This window comes from Triticum dicoccoides, chromosome 1B (genome assembly GCF_002162155.2).
Source record: "Triticum dicoccoides isolate Atlit2015 ecotype Zavitan chromosome 1B, WEW_v2.0, whole genome shotgun sequence".
In the NCBI taxonomy this organism is placed as follows: Eukaryota; Viridiplantae; Streptophyta; class Magnoliopsida; order Poales; family Poaceae; genus Triticum; species Triticum dicoccoides.
Genome location: NC_041381.1, coordinates 284,522,049 through 284,537,955, shown reverse-complemented (window position 1 = coordinate 284,537,955; position 15,907 = coordinate 284,522,049). Strand labels below are relative to the sequence as shown.

At 43.0% G+C, this 15,907-nt stretch overlaps 1 long non-coding RNA gene across 5 annotated transcripts; it reads left to right on the top strand.

Moving 5' to 3' along the window:
* Positions 1 to 725: 725 nt before the first annotated feature.
* On the top strand, positions 726 to 15,845 carry LOC119331378. 5 transcript variants are annotated; one of them, XR_005160497.1, is made up of 9 exons: positions 726 to 1,177; positions 1,284 to 1,394; positions 1,645 to 1,781; positions 1,868 to 1,916; positions 2,790 to 4,716; positions 4,796 to 4,896; positions 5,478 to 5,524; positions 5,607 to 5,712; positions 15,367 to 15,845. It is a non-coding gene; the product is annotated as an uncharacterized LOC119331378 (long non-coding RNA). The 5 variants fall into 5 exon arrangements; XR_005160495.1 differs by having other exon boundaries at positions 15,336 to 15,845; XR_005160492.1 differs by having other exon boundaries at positions 727 to 1,177; positions 5,622 to 5,712.
* Positions 15,846 to 15,907: the final 62 nt, after the last annotated feature.

Sequence of the window (15,907 nt, the reverse complement as noted above, 5' to 3'; positions counted from 1 at the left end):
GCTCCTCTGCTCCCTCTGCTCCACGCCGCCCCTCTGCTCCCGCTCGCGAGGAAGGGAAAAATGGGTACCTTGGGCAGCGGCTGGAGAGGAGACGCGACGGCGACCGGAGAGGGGCGACGGCGACCTTGGGGAGGCGGCCGGAGAGGAACGGGAGCGGGAGCGGGGGTCTTTTTTTCGGTCCTGGGAGCGGGAGCGCGAGCCCACGAGCGTGGCTCGGTCGTCTTTACTCCCACGCCAGGTACGCTCGTGGTAGCGACGTGTATATGTGCACGACGTGATACACGATCCACTGGGAAGGTTTTTTTGATCTTGATAGTGTAAATTTAGCATCCACCTCCATATACACCATCCACTAGAGATGCTCTTAGAGTCCGGACCAAAATGAAGCCTCCCCATGCATTTGGATTCTAGGCCGTCCGATCCTCTTCCCGAACGCATCCCATCCGTCGATCTCCAGATGAACTCGTTCTGGTCGTCCGATCGTGACCTGCACAGACTGCCCTTTTACACCCGTGCTAGCGCGCTAGCTCTCAATGACATGTGGGTCCCAGGTGAGGTGGGCCTCGGCTGTCAGTGACCGCGGAGCGTAGGTGTGACCGGTGCGGGTTTCTATGTGCGCAGGGGCGTGCCCCCGCATGTGAATTTGGATGGCCGGCGAGGGCAGTTCTGGGTTTCCACATATTTTTGCTTGTGTGGTGTATCGTTGGTGGCCAGGGATGGATAGGAGTGGGGAGGGCGACCGATTGGTCAGAACCCTAGCTGCCAGTCCCCCTCGATCTCACGCCCCTCTCCTTCGTCCCCTCCCCTCCGTGCTCCTGTCCTCCCCACCTCGTCATTCTTCTCCTGCCGCCCAGCCGGCCGCCACCGCTCTCCCTGCCGAGCTGGCCGCTACCGCTCTCCCCGCCGAGTTGCCGTCCTCACACGCGATCGTCCTTGCCATTCTATCAGTGGAAAGCTCCACCATGACGGCATCGACCGGATCCGGTGTTGTTGTGCGTGAGGAGGACGGACATGGGAAAGGCGCAACAAGGCAGCATTGGCGTCGCTGTGGTGATGTGCGTGAGGAGGACGGATGTGGGGAAGGTGCAACAAGCCGGCCCTCGCGTCGCAGTAGAGTGGAGCCGGCCATCACTGTCGACCACTGCTCGTCGGTCGTCGTCCCTCATCCACCATCTAGGTTGGACGTCTTTGGCCTTGCCATCTTGCTCCTCTCGGTTTTTTCCTCTTTATTTCATAGGTTCGTTGACAATTTGATTTTGATTTTTTTATTTATGTTTTTTTAGCAAGATGTTTGTAGATCAGGTGAAGAAGAGAGGAAGGATCTTGAGGAAGAGTCGAGAACAAGGTGAACCTCTTTGCCATCGCAACCCGGCGGCACAGGCGACAATGAGCAGGTATATTTCTTCTAGATTCGTCCTCTTCTTGTGTCGTGACTGGATGAGGTGAGATTCAGATTGTTGGGTATTGTTTGTATTGCTAACTGAGGTGGGATCATAATTATTTGTTTGATTATTTGGTTGGGTTTAGTTAGAATAAATCATTGATGGTTGATCTTGTTAGCTACAGATGTTATTCCCCTGTTTCGAACAAGATTGATTTTTGATAGACTGAAATTAGTGTTTGATTCTCCTACACCGTGCCCAGCAAGAAGAGGTCGTCAAGGGAAGCTGACCTACAGTGACCACGCTCCACGACGCCCTCCCAATCAGACTCCTCTTTTTCCTCGCTCATGCCCTATTGCGTCAACGGTTGTGGCCTGCTCCCAGGCTGCATGTGAGAAGGTGACACGGCGGCGGTTGGTTTGCATAAATATTGATCAATGCATTATGAGAATATTTTGTGAGGTATCCTGATTGGCATATCACAGGTTGCTAGAGCTGTTGAACGGCACGAACAGTTTTTCTACAGATGAGAAGGTTACCAATTGGCTAATCCATCTATCCTCTTTGTTTATCACCAAGTTTGTACTTTTACGGAGTGGAAAGGGCAATTGGCTGCCTATGCATGAATTAGAGCTTTCATGACATTATTCCGCATCATGCATTTTGTTGTATGTAGACTATATCCTTTAAAAGTGCATTCATTTAGAATTAGCAAATTGGGTCTCTGATATGGAAGTATATATTGCATTGTTGCTACTGAGATGTAGCGTTCTATACATTTCTAGAAATAAGGTCCCATGGTTATTGGTGTTGTTAATTCTCATGCCAAAAGAATTATGTGTGGTCGTCTTCCTGCCGCACATCCCGCTGGTTTGCGGTTTATCTTTTCGGTCTGCAAGCTATACAGATTAAATGCATTTTTCTGGATATATAGATTAAATGCTCTCTACGCGGTGGTTTCCACTGCCTCTTGCTCTTCATATATAACTTATTTGTGAGGCCTCCCACTTTATCTTGTATTTGAACTAACAACCTGGGTCCTGCAAAATGCAACTACATGAATTTGGATTTGTCCATCAAGCTTAAGAAGGTTATGTTGAGCATGGTAATTAATTTACGCAGAGTTTTTCTTGAGTTGTATGTACGAACATGGTACATATGTAATTATTTTTTCTTTATTCCATATAGGATAGCCCTTTTCTGGTGCCATTTTTTTATAGTGTGGCGCCATGGATTTGGAGCACACAATATATGCATATTTATATTAAATTTATTACAATAACAAAGGCATATGTACCCCGGAATCAGAAACTGAAGCTACTCATACAAGATAGTAGAATCTTCACTTTCGTTATCCATTTCTTGGACCTGAGTTGCAATAGCTCTGACTTGATTCTTGATATGCAGAGATGGCAGTTATTGTACAATTAGGAAAACTACCAATAGAGTGAGAACAAGATGGGGCCTAAGAGGCAACCATAAAAGGCAGCAGGATAAATGGCATTTATGTACTGAAGAACTGTGGTTGTGTAAGTCTCTCATCATCCTAGAACACTAAATAATGACATGTTTTTTACTTTAGTTAGGCTTGACTATAGAATAAAATGCTTTACTTTTCATGTTCTTTACTTCACTTTTAGTAATTCCTTATCCGTAACTATTGTTTCTTTAGTTGCATATCTCTGTGATCAGCTTAGGCATTATACATCTGATGGCCTCTTTATTTATACATTAAATATATGGTATTGATTATCTATGCTTTATGCTCTGCTCTGCCCATGGCCTGGTCATGTAGTTCTACCTTCCATGTGAAACATGTTCTGCCTGTGCAATCTACAGTATTTTGTTTCCATTTTTCTCTATATCAAGAGCATTTTTTTCATCATTTTATCATCCAGCAGGTCGAGCTTCAGGTAGTGGAATGTAATTCTATTTTTTTCTCAAACTACAATGACACGGTAGAAAATAGTTCGACATATAGCTGAAGTTTTTGCTCCATCAGACCATTTGAAATTGGTTATGCTACTACATTTTACTATTGATTTGAGATGCCTTATTCCTAGATAGTGACTATCTAAATTATTGACATCCACTCAAATAAATATACAAGAGTTATATGAAAAGAAATCACTCTTATCTTTTGAACAAGAAATTATAAATGAAGATGCAATTAACCAATCTTTAGCGGCATAAATGTTCAGGTCGCACATGCATGCCAGAACACTGTCGGGTGGTCTTACAAAAGACAACTACTTTCACATCAGTAATATCTTCTGTTAGAGATATTCCACAACCCTTCTTGCTAGCTCCAGTCATTTAATTACTATTTTATCCACCATATTTTATGCTTTTCATTCCTAATTTTTTGGTCACAAGAAATTGTAGTTAAAGCGTATACACACCTAGAGTGTAAGTCGCAAGAAACTGTAGTTAAAGTCTATGCACGCCTACAGTGCAAGAAACAAAACGAGCCTAAAATACTGATTGTTTATAGCCTGATCTCGTTGTAGTGTTGAATCCTTGCATGTCTATTTTCAGTATATCTCATTGTTAGAACCGTGGATTAAATGGAGCCTCCTCAGGGCATAAGCATTAGTGAGGTGAAATATGTAGAGTTTGGATTGATTTACAGGTTGTACTAATGAACACACTAAGGTGGGCTTATATTTCCTGTTTGGTATGCAATCATATGGCAAACGTGTTTTGACGAAACTTTGGGCCAGAAACACCTTCCCCTGATCTCCTGAATTATGTGTCATCTATTGCCACCTGATAAAAAGGCAATCCATGGCTGTCTATATCCCTCAGAAATCTATGGCCTTCTCTCCTGCGTTGTTGCTTCTCCGCCGCGTGGTTGCCGCCTCTTCTTTCTCTTGATGTGAGACTGCTCTATTTTGCTTCTCACTGCCGTGGATCCTCATGGCGGCACATGACAACAATCTCTCTTTTCTCTTTACACCACCATGAATTCCTCATGGCAACGCATGGCCATCACTTCCTCAGAAAGTAGACATCGATTAGACAGAGGAAGGAGAAGCGGTCGTCGGAGCGATGCCGAACCATGAGGAGCTACATGGTGAGACACACATCACACACATATCCTACGGGGGTATGCACATAATCACTATTTTTTTCTCTACACCATTAGAGTTGTGAAACAACCCATTATTTCGGAGATAAAATGCAGTCATAAACCTATACTTGAGACTAATATTTTTCTTTGTGGAGAATAGACAAAATGGGGAAAGCCCATGGCAGCCGCTTCATTTTTTACCTGCTACTATCTGTGCTCTGAGCAATGTACTGGTTTTGTGTAACTTCATCTTACATATAGGTACTATGGTGGAATATTTATCTATACATTTGAGATTGTCATTTATATTTGGCTACTTCATTCTTCTCTAAAACTGCAGGTATATTCTCACATTGGACTGGATTATTGCTACAATTTGGTTGATTCAGACATCCAGTATCTTGAATGGCTTTCGCTGCTGGGCAAATCAAGCGATGGAAGGTATTTTTTCCAGTGATATTGAAGCACATTGATATTGTATATGATGGCTCTCTTTTTCTGATCTCAGTGTGTTTGTGTTTAGAAAATTATTTGTTTATTTTTACTTCTCAAGGCATATGCCAGGAGAAAGCTCCGTTGTTGAAAATCTGTTAAGAGACGGGAGATAAGATTATTTGCAAGAAAATATGTTCTGCATACTAATGGGTGTCAATATTTAAGCTAGATCTTTGAATAGTTTAGTGTCCAATAGATGAACCGGTGAAGTGATAGCATGTAGTGATGGTAGGGTAGGTATGATTTTAGTTCAAGTTGTCTGAAATATCCTAGCAATTGCTCATGTGGTTAGATAATGATATATTTAGGATGGGCCTTTAGTTGTTTAGACCTGAAATTAGAAAGCTGACAGTTTATTTGTATTAGTTCCTCTGTTACTATTTCCTGTGAAGGAAAGTGCATCGAATAGAAATGACTTTTGCTAAGAGAGGTGGAAATTTATAATAAGAAAAAAGAAACTACTTTTGCTGCAGTTCCGGTTTGTTGTACTGAGATGGCTCATATTCCATTGAACTCAAACTTTGTAGGCCTCCCAGCATTTTGGAGACATATTCCTCGAATGAGAGACTATGATGTAAGTCTCTCTCTCCCCCTCTCTCTCTCTGTGTGTGTGTGTGTGCTGCGATCGCTTTTCTACAGCTAGACATGCATGTCAGTGTTTGTGTTTGTAGACGACGGAGGGGAGTGCGTCACACCGCTGCCCTGTTTCTCTTTGCTGTCGCCTACTCGGCTTAGGGCGCTCGTTTGTACCAATGCTGCAGGGTATGTTTGTCTTCTTTCCTATAATTTCCTTTATTGTAGTTACCATTTGGTACCCGATTACAAAGTATTTGGCCTAGGTGTTTGAATTTATAGGAACAAACATGTTATCTTGCAAGTACATATGTATACCATTTTTTGTTTTAAGAAGCATGGACTATATTTAGATTCCTTTGTTGCCTGCTAGATGGTTTTGTGTAAACGAAAAAGATACCAAATTTTTCCAGCTACCTCTTGAGTGATTTTGCTTGTTAGTAATGTTTACCCTACCTAAATCCTAAGTTAGGGTTTATTAGTAATTAGATATACTTAGGTAAGTAGAACTGTAGAAGTCTAATAATAAAGGTTCATCAAAATGGGGAATCTTTCATGCACATGATCACATTTTTTTGTTGGCATTCTTTTCTTATTTTCCTCCCTTGAACCAGGACATCACTGAAGGAAATATGCCCTAGAGGCAATAATAAAGTTATTATTTATTTCCTCATATCATGATAAATGTTTATTATTCATGCTAGAATTGTATTACCCGGAAACATGATACATGTGTGAATACATAGACAAACATAACGTCACTAGTATGCCTCTACCTGACTAGCTCATTAATCAAAGATGGTTATGTTTCCTAACCATAGACATGTGTTGTCATTTGATTAACGGGATCACATCATTAGGAGAATGATGTGATTGACATGACCCATTCCGTTAGCCTAGCACTTGATCGTTTAGTATGTTGCTATTGCTTTCTTCATGACTTATACAAAGTTCCTACAACTATGAGATTATGCAACTCTCGTTTACCAGAGGAACACTTTGTGTACTACCAAACGTCACAATGTAACTGGGTGATTATAAATGAGTTCTACATGTGTTTCCGAAGGTACATGTTGAGTTGGCGTATTTCGAGATTAGGATTTGTCACTCCGATTGTCGGAGAGGTATCTCTGGGCCTCTCGGTAATGCACATCACTATAAGCCTTGCAAGCAATGTAGCTAATGAGTTAGTTACGGAATGATGCATTACGTAACGAGTAAAGAGACTTGCCGGTAACGATATTGAACTAGGTATTGGATACCGACGATCGAATCTCGGGCAAGTAAACATACCGATGACAAAGGGAACAACGTATGTTGTTATGCAGTTTGACCGATAAAGATCTTCGTAGAATACGTAGGAGCCAATATGAGCATCCAGGTTCCGCTATTGGTTATTGACCGGAAACAGTTCTAGGTCATGTCTACATAGTTCTCGAACACGTAGGGTCCGCACGCTTAGCGTTACGATGACAATTTTATTATGAGTTTATAAGTTTTGATGTACCGAAGGTTGTTCGGAGTCCAGGATGTGATCACGGACATGACGAGGAGTCTCGAAATGGTCGAGACATAAAGATTGATATATTGGAAGCCTATATTTGGATATCGGAAACGTCCCGGGTGAAATCGGGATTTTACCGGAGTACCGGGGGGTTACCGGACCCCCCCCCCCCGGGGGGGTTAATGGGCCTACATGGGCCATGAGGGAGAAGAGGAGGGCCGGCCAGGGTAGGCCGCGCGCCCCCTCCCCCCTAGTCCGGATAGGACAAGGAAAGGGGGGCCTTTCCTCTTTCCCCTCCCCCCTTTCCTTCTCCACCAAGGCAAGAGGAGGGAGTCCTACTCCCGGTGGGAGTAGGACTCCTCCAAGCGCACCCCTAGGGGGCCGGCCGCACCTCCCCCTCCCTCCTTTATATACGGGGGCAGGGGGGCACCTCTAGACACACAAGTTGATCTTCGTGATCGTTTCTTAGCCGTGTGCGGTGCCCCCCTCCATCATATTCCACCTCGGTCATATCGTTGTGGTGCTTAGGCGAAGCCCTGCGTCGGTAGAACATCATCATCGTCACCACGCCATCATGCTGACGGAACTCATCCCCGACACCCTGCTGGATCGGAGTCCGGGGATCGTCATCGAGTTGAACGTGTGCTGAACTCGGAGGTGCCGTACGTTCGGTGCTTGGATCGATCGGATCATGAAAACGTACGACTACATCAACCACGTTGTCATAACGCTTCGGCTTACGGTCTACGAGGGTACGTAGACAACACTCTTCCCTCTCGTTGCTATGCATCACCATGATCTTGCGTGTGCGTATGATTTTTTTTTTGAAATTACTACGTTCCCCAACAGTGGCATCCGAGCCTGGTTTTATGCGTAGATGTCATATGCATGAGTAGAACACAAGTGAATTGTGGGCGATACAAGTCATACTGCTTACCAGCATGTCATACTTTGGTTCAGTGGTATTGCGAGATGAAGCGGCCCGGACCGACATTATGCGTACTTTTACGTGAGACTGGTTTCACCGTTACGAGCACTCGTGCTTAAATGTGACTAGCGGGTGTCTGTCTCTCTCACTTTAGTTGAACCGAGTGTGGCTACGCCCGATCCTTGTGAAGGTTAAAACAGCACTAACTTGACGAACTATCGTTGTGGTTTTGATGCGTAGGTAAGAACGGTTCTTGCTCAGCCCATAGCAGCCACGTAAAATTTGCAACAACAAAGTAGAGGACGTCTAACTTGTTTTTGCACGGCATGTTGTGATGTGATATGGTCAAGACGTGATGCTATATTTTATTGTATGAGATGATCATGTTTTTTAACCGAAGTTATCGGCAACTGGCAGGAGCCATATGGTTGTCGCTTTATTGTATGAAATGCAAACGCCCTGTAATTGCTTTACTTTATTACTAAGCGGTAGCGATAGTCGTAGAAGCAATAGATGGCGTAACGACAACGATGCTACGATGGAGATCAAGGTGTCTCGCCGGTGACGATGGTGATCACGACGGTGTTTCGGAGATGGAGATCACAAGCACAAGATGATGATGGCCATATCATATCACTTATATTGATTGCATGTGATGTTTATCCTTTATGCATCTTATCTTGCTTTGATTGGCGGTAGCATTTTAAGATGATCTCTCACTAAATTATCAAGAAGTGTTCTCCCTGAGTATGCACCTTTGCGAAAGTTCTTCATGTTGAGACACCACGTGATGATCGGGTGTGATAGGCTCTACGTTCAAATACAACAGGTGCAAAACAGTTGCACACGCGGAATACTCAGGTTATACTTGACGAGCCTAGCATATACAGATATGGCCTCGGAACACGGAGACCGAAAGGTCGAACGTGAATCATATAGTAGATATGATCAACATAGAGATGTTCACCATTGAAACTACTCCATCTCACGTGATGATCGGACATGGTTTAGTTGATTTGGATCACGTGATCACTTAGATGACTAGAGAGATGTCTGTCTAAGTGGGAGTTCTTAAGTAATATGATTAATTGAACTTAAATTTATCATGAACTTAGTACCTGATAGTATTTTGCTTGTCCATGTTTGTTGTAAATAGATGGCTCGTGCTGTTGTTCCGTTGAATTTTAATGCGTTCCTTGAGAAAGCTAAGTTGAAAGATGATGGTAGCAATTACACGGACTGGGTCCGTAACATGAGGATTATCCCCATTGCCGCACAGAAGAATTACGTCCTGGAAGCACCGCTGGGTTCCAGGCCTGCTGCAGATGCAACTGACAATGTTAAGAACGTCTGGCAGAGCAAAGCTGATGACTACTCGATAGTTCAGTGTGCCATGCTTTACGGCTTGGAACCGGGTCTTCAACGACGTTTTGAACGTCATGGAGCATATGAGATGTTCCAGGAGTTGAAGTTAATATTTCAAGCAAATGCCCGGATTGAGAGATATGAAGTCTCCAATAAGTTCTATAGCTGTAAGATGGAGGAGAATAGTTCTGTCAGTGAACACATACTCAAAATGTCTGGGTATAATAATCACTTGATTCAACTGGGAGTTAATCTTCCTGATGATAGTATCATTGACAGAATTCTTCAATCACTGCCACCAAGCTACAAGAGCTTCGTGATGAACTATAATATGCAAGGGATGGACAAGACTATTCCCGAGCTTTTCGCAATGCTAAAGGCTGCGGAGGTAGAAATCAAGAAGGAGCATCAAGTGTTTATGGTCAATAAGACCACCAGTTTCAAGAAAAAGGGCAAAGGGAAGAAGAAGGGGAACTTCAAGAAGAACAGCAAACAAGTTGCTGCTCAAGAGAAGAAACCCAAGTCTGGACCTAAGCCTGAGACTGAGTGCTTCTACTGCAAGCAGACTGGACACTGGAAGCGGAACTGCCCCAAGTATTTGGCGGATAAGAAGGATGGCAAAGTGAACAAAGGTATATGTGATATACATGTTATTGATGTGTACCTTACTAATACTCGTAGTAGTATCTGGGTATTTGATACTGGTTCTGTTGCTAATATTTGCAACTCGAAACAGGGACTACGGATTAAGCGAAGATTGGCTAAGGACGAGGTGACGATGCGCGTGGGAAATGGTTCCAAAGTCGATGTGATCGTGGTCGGCACGCTACCTCTACATCTACCATCGGGATTAGTTTTAGACCTAAATAATTGTTATTTGGTGCCAGCGTTGAGCATGAACATTATATCTGGATCTTGTTTGATGCGAGACGGTTATTCATTTAAGTCAGAGAATAATGGTTGTTCTATTTATATGAGTAATATCTTTTATGGTCATGCACCTTTGAAGAGTGGTCTATTTTTATTGAATCTCGATAGTAGTGATACACATATTCATAATGTTGAAGCCAAAAGATGCAGAGTTGGTAATGATAGTGCAACTTATTTGTGGCAGTGCCGTTTAGGTCATATCGATATAAAGCACATGAAGAAACTCCATGCTGATGGACTTTTGGAATCACTTGATTATGAATCACTTGGTACTTGCGAAACATGCCTCATGGACAAGATGACTAAAACGCTGTTCTCTGGAACTATGGAGCGAGCAACTGATTTATTGGAAATCATACATACTGATGTATGTGGTCCAATGAATATTGAGGCTCGCGGCGGGTATCCTTATTTTCTCACCTTGACAGATGATTTGAGCAGATATGGGTATATCTACTTAATGGAACACAAGTCTGAAACATTTGAAAAGTTCAAAGAATTTCAGAGTGAAGTGGAAAATCATCGTAACAAGAAAATAAAATTTCTACGATCTAATCATGGAGGAGAATATTTGAGTTACGAGTTTGGTTTACATTTAAAACAATGCGGAATAGTTTCGCAACTCACGCCACCCGGAACACCACAAGGAAATGGTGTGTCCGAACGTCGTAATCGTACTTTACTAGATGTGGTGTGATCTATGATGTCTCTTACTGATTTACCGCTATCGTTTTAGGGTTATGCTTTAGAGACGGCTACATTCACGTTAAATAGGGCACCATCAAAATCCGTTGAGACGACGCCTTATGAACTGTGGTTTGGCAAGAAACCAAAGTTGTCGTTTCTTAAAGTTTGGGGCTGCGATGCTTATGTGAAGAAACTTCAACCAGATAAGCTCGAACCCAAATCGGAGAAATGTGTCTTCATAGGATACCCAAAAGAGACTATTGGGTACACCTTCTATCACAGATCTGAGGGCAAGATTTTCGTTGCTAAGTTCGGATCTTTTCTAGAGACGGAGTTTCTCTCGAAAGAAGTGAGTGGGAGGAAAGTAGAACTTGATGAGGTAACTGTACCTGCTCCCTTATTGGAAAGTAGTTCATCACAAGAACCGGTTCCTGTGACAACTACACCAATTAGTGAGGAAGCTAATGATATTGATTATGAAACTTCAGATCAAGTTTCTACTGAACCTCGTAGGTCTACCAGAGTAAGATCCGCACCAAAGTGATATGGTATTCCTATTATGGAAGTCATGTTACTTGACCATGATGAATCTACGAACTATGAGGAAGCGATGATGAGCCCAGATTCCGCAAAATGGCTTGAAGCCATGAAATCTGAGATGGGATCCATGTATGAGAACAAAGTATGGACTTTGGTTGACTTGCCCGATGATCGGCAAGCCATTGAGAATAAATGGATCTTCAAGAAGAAGACTGACGCTGATGGTAATGTAACTGTCTACAAAGCTCGACTTGTTGCGAAAGGTTTTCGACAAATTCAAGGAGTTGACTACGATGAGACTTTCTCACCCGTAGCGATGCTTAAGTCTGTTCGAATCATGTTAGCAATTGCCGCATTTTATGATTATGAAATTTGGCAAATGGATGTCAAAACTGCATTCCTGAATGGATTTCTGGAAGAAGAGTTGTATATGATGCAACCAGAAGGTTTTGTCGATTCAAAAGGTGCTAACAAAGTGTGCAAGCTCCAGCGATGCATTTATGGACTGGTGCAAGCATCTCGGAGTTGGAATAAACGTTTTGATAGTGTGATCAAAGCATATGGGTTTATACAGACTTTTGGAGAAGCCTATATTTACAAGAAAGTGAGTGGGAGCTCTATAGCATTTCTGATATTATATGTAGATGACATATTGTTGATCGGAAATGATATAGAATTTCTGGATAGCATAAAGGGATACTTGAATAAAAGTTTTTCAATGAAAGACCTCGGTGAAGCTGCTTACATATTGGGCATCAAGATCTATAGAGATAGATCAAGACGCTTAATTGGACTTTCACAAAGTACATACCTTGATAAAGTTTTTAAAAAGTTCAAAATAGATCAGGCAAAGAAAGGGTTCTTGCCTTTATTACAAGGTGTGAAGTTGAGTCAGACTCAATGCCCGACCACAACAGAAGATAGAGAGAAAATGAAAGATGTTCCCTATACTTCAGCCATAGGCTCTATCATGTATGCAATGCTGTGTACCAGACCTGACGTATGCTTAGCAATAAGCTTGGCAGGAAGGTACTAAAGTAATCCAGGAGTGGATCACTGGATAGCGGTCAAGAACATCCTGAAATACCTGAAAAGGACTAAGGATATGTTTCTCGTTTATGGAGGTGACAAAGAGCTAGTCGTAAATGGTTATCTCGATGCAAGCTTTGACACTGATCCGGACGATTCCAAATCGCAAACTGGATACGTGTTTTTATTAAACGGTGGAGCTGTAAGTTGGTGTAGTTCTAAACAAAGCGTCGTGGCGGGATCTACATGCGAAGCGGAGTACATAGCTGCTTCGGAAGCAGCAAATGAAGGAGTCTGAATGAAGGAGTTCATTTCCGATCTAGGTGTCATACCTAGTGCATCGGGACCAATGAAGATTTTCTGTGAAAATACTGGTGCAATTGCCTTGACAAGGGTATCCAAATTTTACAAGACGACCAAGCACATCAAGAGACGCTTCAATTCCATCCGGGACCAAGTCCAGGTGGGAGACATAGAGATTTGCAAGATACATACGGATCTGAATGTTGCAGACCCGTTGACTAAGCCTCTTCCATGAGCAAAACATGATCAACACCAAGACTCCATGGGTGTTAGAATCATTACTGTGTAATCTAGATTATAGACTCTAGTGCAAGTGGGAGACTGAAGTAAATATGCCCTAGAGGCAATAATAAAGTTATTATTTATTTCCTCATATCATGATAAATGTTTATTATTCATGCTAGAATTGTATTACCCGGAAACACGATACATGTGTGAATATATAGACAAACATAACGTCACTAGTATGCCTCTACTTGACTAGCTCATTAATCAAAGATGGTTATGTTTCCTAACCATAGACATGTGTTGTCATTTGATTAACGGGATCACATCATTAGGAGAATGATGTGATTGACATGACCCATTCCGTTAGCCTAGCACTTGATCATTTAGTATGTTGCTATTGCTTTCTTCATGACTTATACAAAGTTCCTACAACTATGAGATTATGCAACTCTCGTTTACCGGAGGAACACTTTGTGTACTACCAAACGTCACAACGTAACTGGGTGATTATAAAGGAGTTCTACAGGTGTCTCTGAAGGTACATGTTGAGTTGGCGTATTTTGAGATTAGGATTTGTCACTCCGATTGTCGGAGAGGTATATCTGGGCCCTGTCGGTAATGCACATCACTATAAGCCTTGCAAGCAATGTAGCTAATGAGTTAGTTACAGAATGATGCATTACGTAACGAGTAAAGAGACTTGCCGGTAACGAGATTGAACTAGGTATTGGATACCGACGATCGAATCTCGGGCAAGTAAACATACCGATGACAAAGGGAACAACGTATGTTGTTATGCGGTTTGACCGATAAAGATCTTCGTAGAATATGTAGGAGCCAATATGAGCATCCAGGTTCCGCTATTGGTTATTGACCGGACACAGTTCTAGGTCATGTCTACATAGTTCTCGAACCCGTAGGGTCCGCACACTTAACGTTATGATGACAATTTTATTATGAGTTTATAAGTTTTGATGTACCGAAGATTGTTCGGAGTCCCGGATGTGATCACGGACATGACGAGGTGTCTCGAAATGGTCGAGACATAAAGATTGATATATTGGAAGCCTATATTTGGATATCGGAAACGTTCCGGGTGAAATCGGGATTTTACCGGAGTACCGGGGAGTTACCGGAACCCCCCCGAGGGTTAATGGGCCTACATGGGCCATGAGGGAGAAGAGGAGGGCCGTCCAGGGTAGGCCGCGCGCCCCTCCCCCCTAGTCCGGATAGGACAAGGAAGGGGGGGGGGCGCCCCCCTTTCCTCTTTCCCCTCCCCCCTTTCCTTCTCCACCAAGGCAAGAGGAGGGAGTCCTACTCCCGGTGGGAGTAGGACTCCTCCAGGCGCACCCCTAGGGGGTCGGCCGCACCAACCCCCTCCCTCCTTTATATACGGGGGCAGGGGGCACCTCTAGACACACAAGTTGATCTTCGTGATCGTTCCTTAGCCGTGTGCGGTGCTCCCCTCCACCATATTCCACCTCGGTCATATCGTTGCGGTGCTTAGGCGAAGCCCTGCATCGGTAAAACATCATCATCGTCACCACGCCGTCGTGCTGACGGAACTCATCCCCGACACCCTGCTGGATCGGAGTCCGGGGATCGTCATCGAGTTGAACATGTGCTGAACTCGGAGGTGCCGTACGTTCGGTGCTTGGATCGGTCGGATCGTGAAGACGTACGACTACATCAACCGCGTTGTCATAACGCTTTCACTTACGGTCTACGAGGATACGTAGACAACACTCTCCCCTCTCATTGCTATGCATCACCATGATCTTGCGTGTGCGTAGGAATTTTTTTGAAATTACTACGTTCCCCAACAATCATAGCCTGTGTTCGCTTGATTGAGTGGCTTTATTCAGTTGGTGTAAATCCTAAGGTTTTTTATCAAGAGAAAATCATAAAGTCATATATTGTAGATCTGTAGACTAAAATAGTTGTTCATCCTCACTATTTGATTTTGGATGTCCCTCTTAATGTTTCTCCACCTGACTACAAAGTTGTTGTTTTAGTTGCTGCCGCATATTTTTGTTTTGTTGAATGTGGAAGAATAGCGAAAGGGGCACATTTTAGTTATCATATGATTAGAAATATACCTTGCTCCCTATCTTTTTGGATATGCACTTGTGGTAGCTATGTGAGCTATGGTTGTCCTGTTACATGTACTTCTTGGGGCAGTAGCACTACTCGTCTGCATGTACAATGTTTATTTATATGCAAGATAGACTAACTGCAAACTTGGTTTATATTAGGTCTCCTTTCCAAATATGGTTCTATTTTTTTCTTTGATGCCAGGTGCCATGATGCCATGTGCCACATTGTGCAGAACAAGGAGATATTGTCGAGGCGGAACCATGACGATTGTGGAGTCCATGATCATTAGTTCATCATCAACAAGTAGAAGAAGTCGGTATAGCTTTGCCATGGCGAGGTTCTCACCTGCTTTGCGAGTATTTTTTTTTATATGCTCTGACTTAAAATTGGTTTTGTGGCATCATGGATAAGGCAAATATGACAATTGTCTCTACGGTTATGTTTTTACTGGCCCATTATAACCTCTGTTCGATAATTTGCAACAGGCTCACATGGTAAGGGTGTCCTAAACTGATCATGTTTCTTGTGAAAAGCCACCTTGAATCGAATATGAATAGTGTTCTATCAAGTTGGATATAATGTCACTGTATTGTAAATAAGTTATTGTATGCTGCAATTCTTCTTTGTTTTGGTATAATGTTGTAAACCTGCGCACTTTTCCCTTTCATCATGTCAATGTATCAAATTTGAAGCATGACCTACTGTGTTAAATGGTTGCCGAGTTGGATATGACCTACTGTGTTGAATGATCGTTGCACTTTCTATCTAGTATG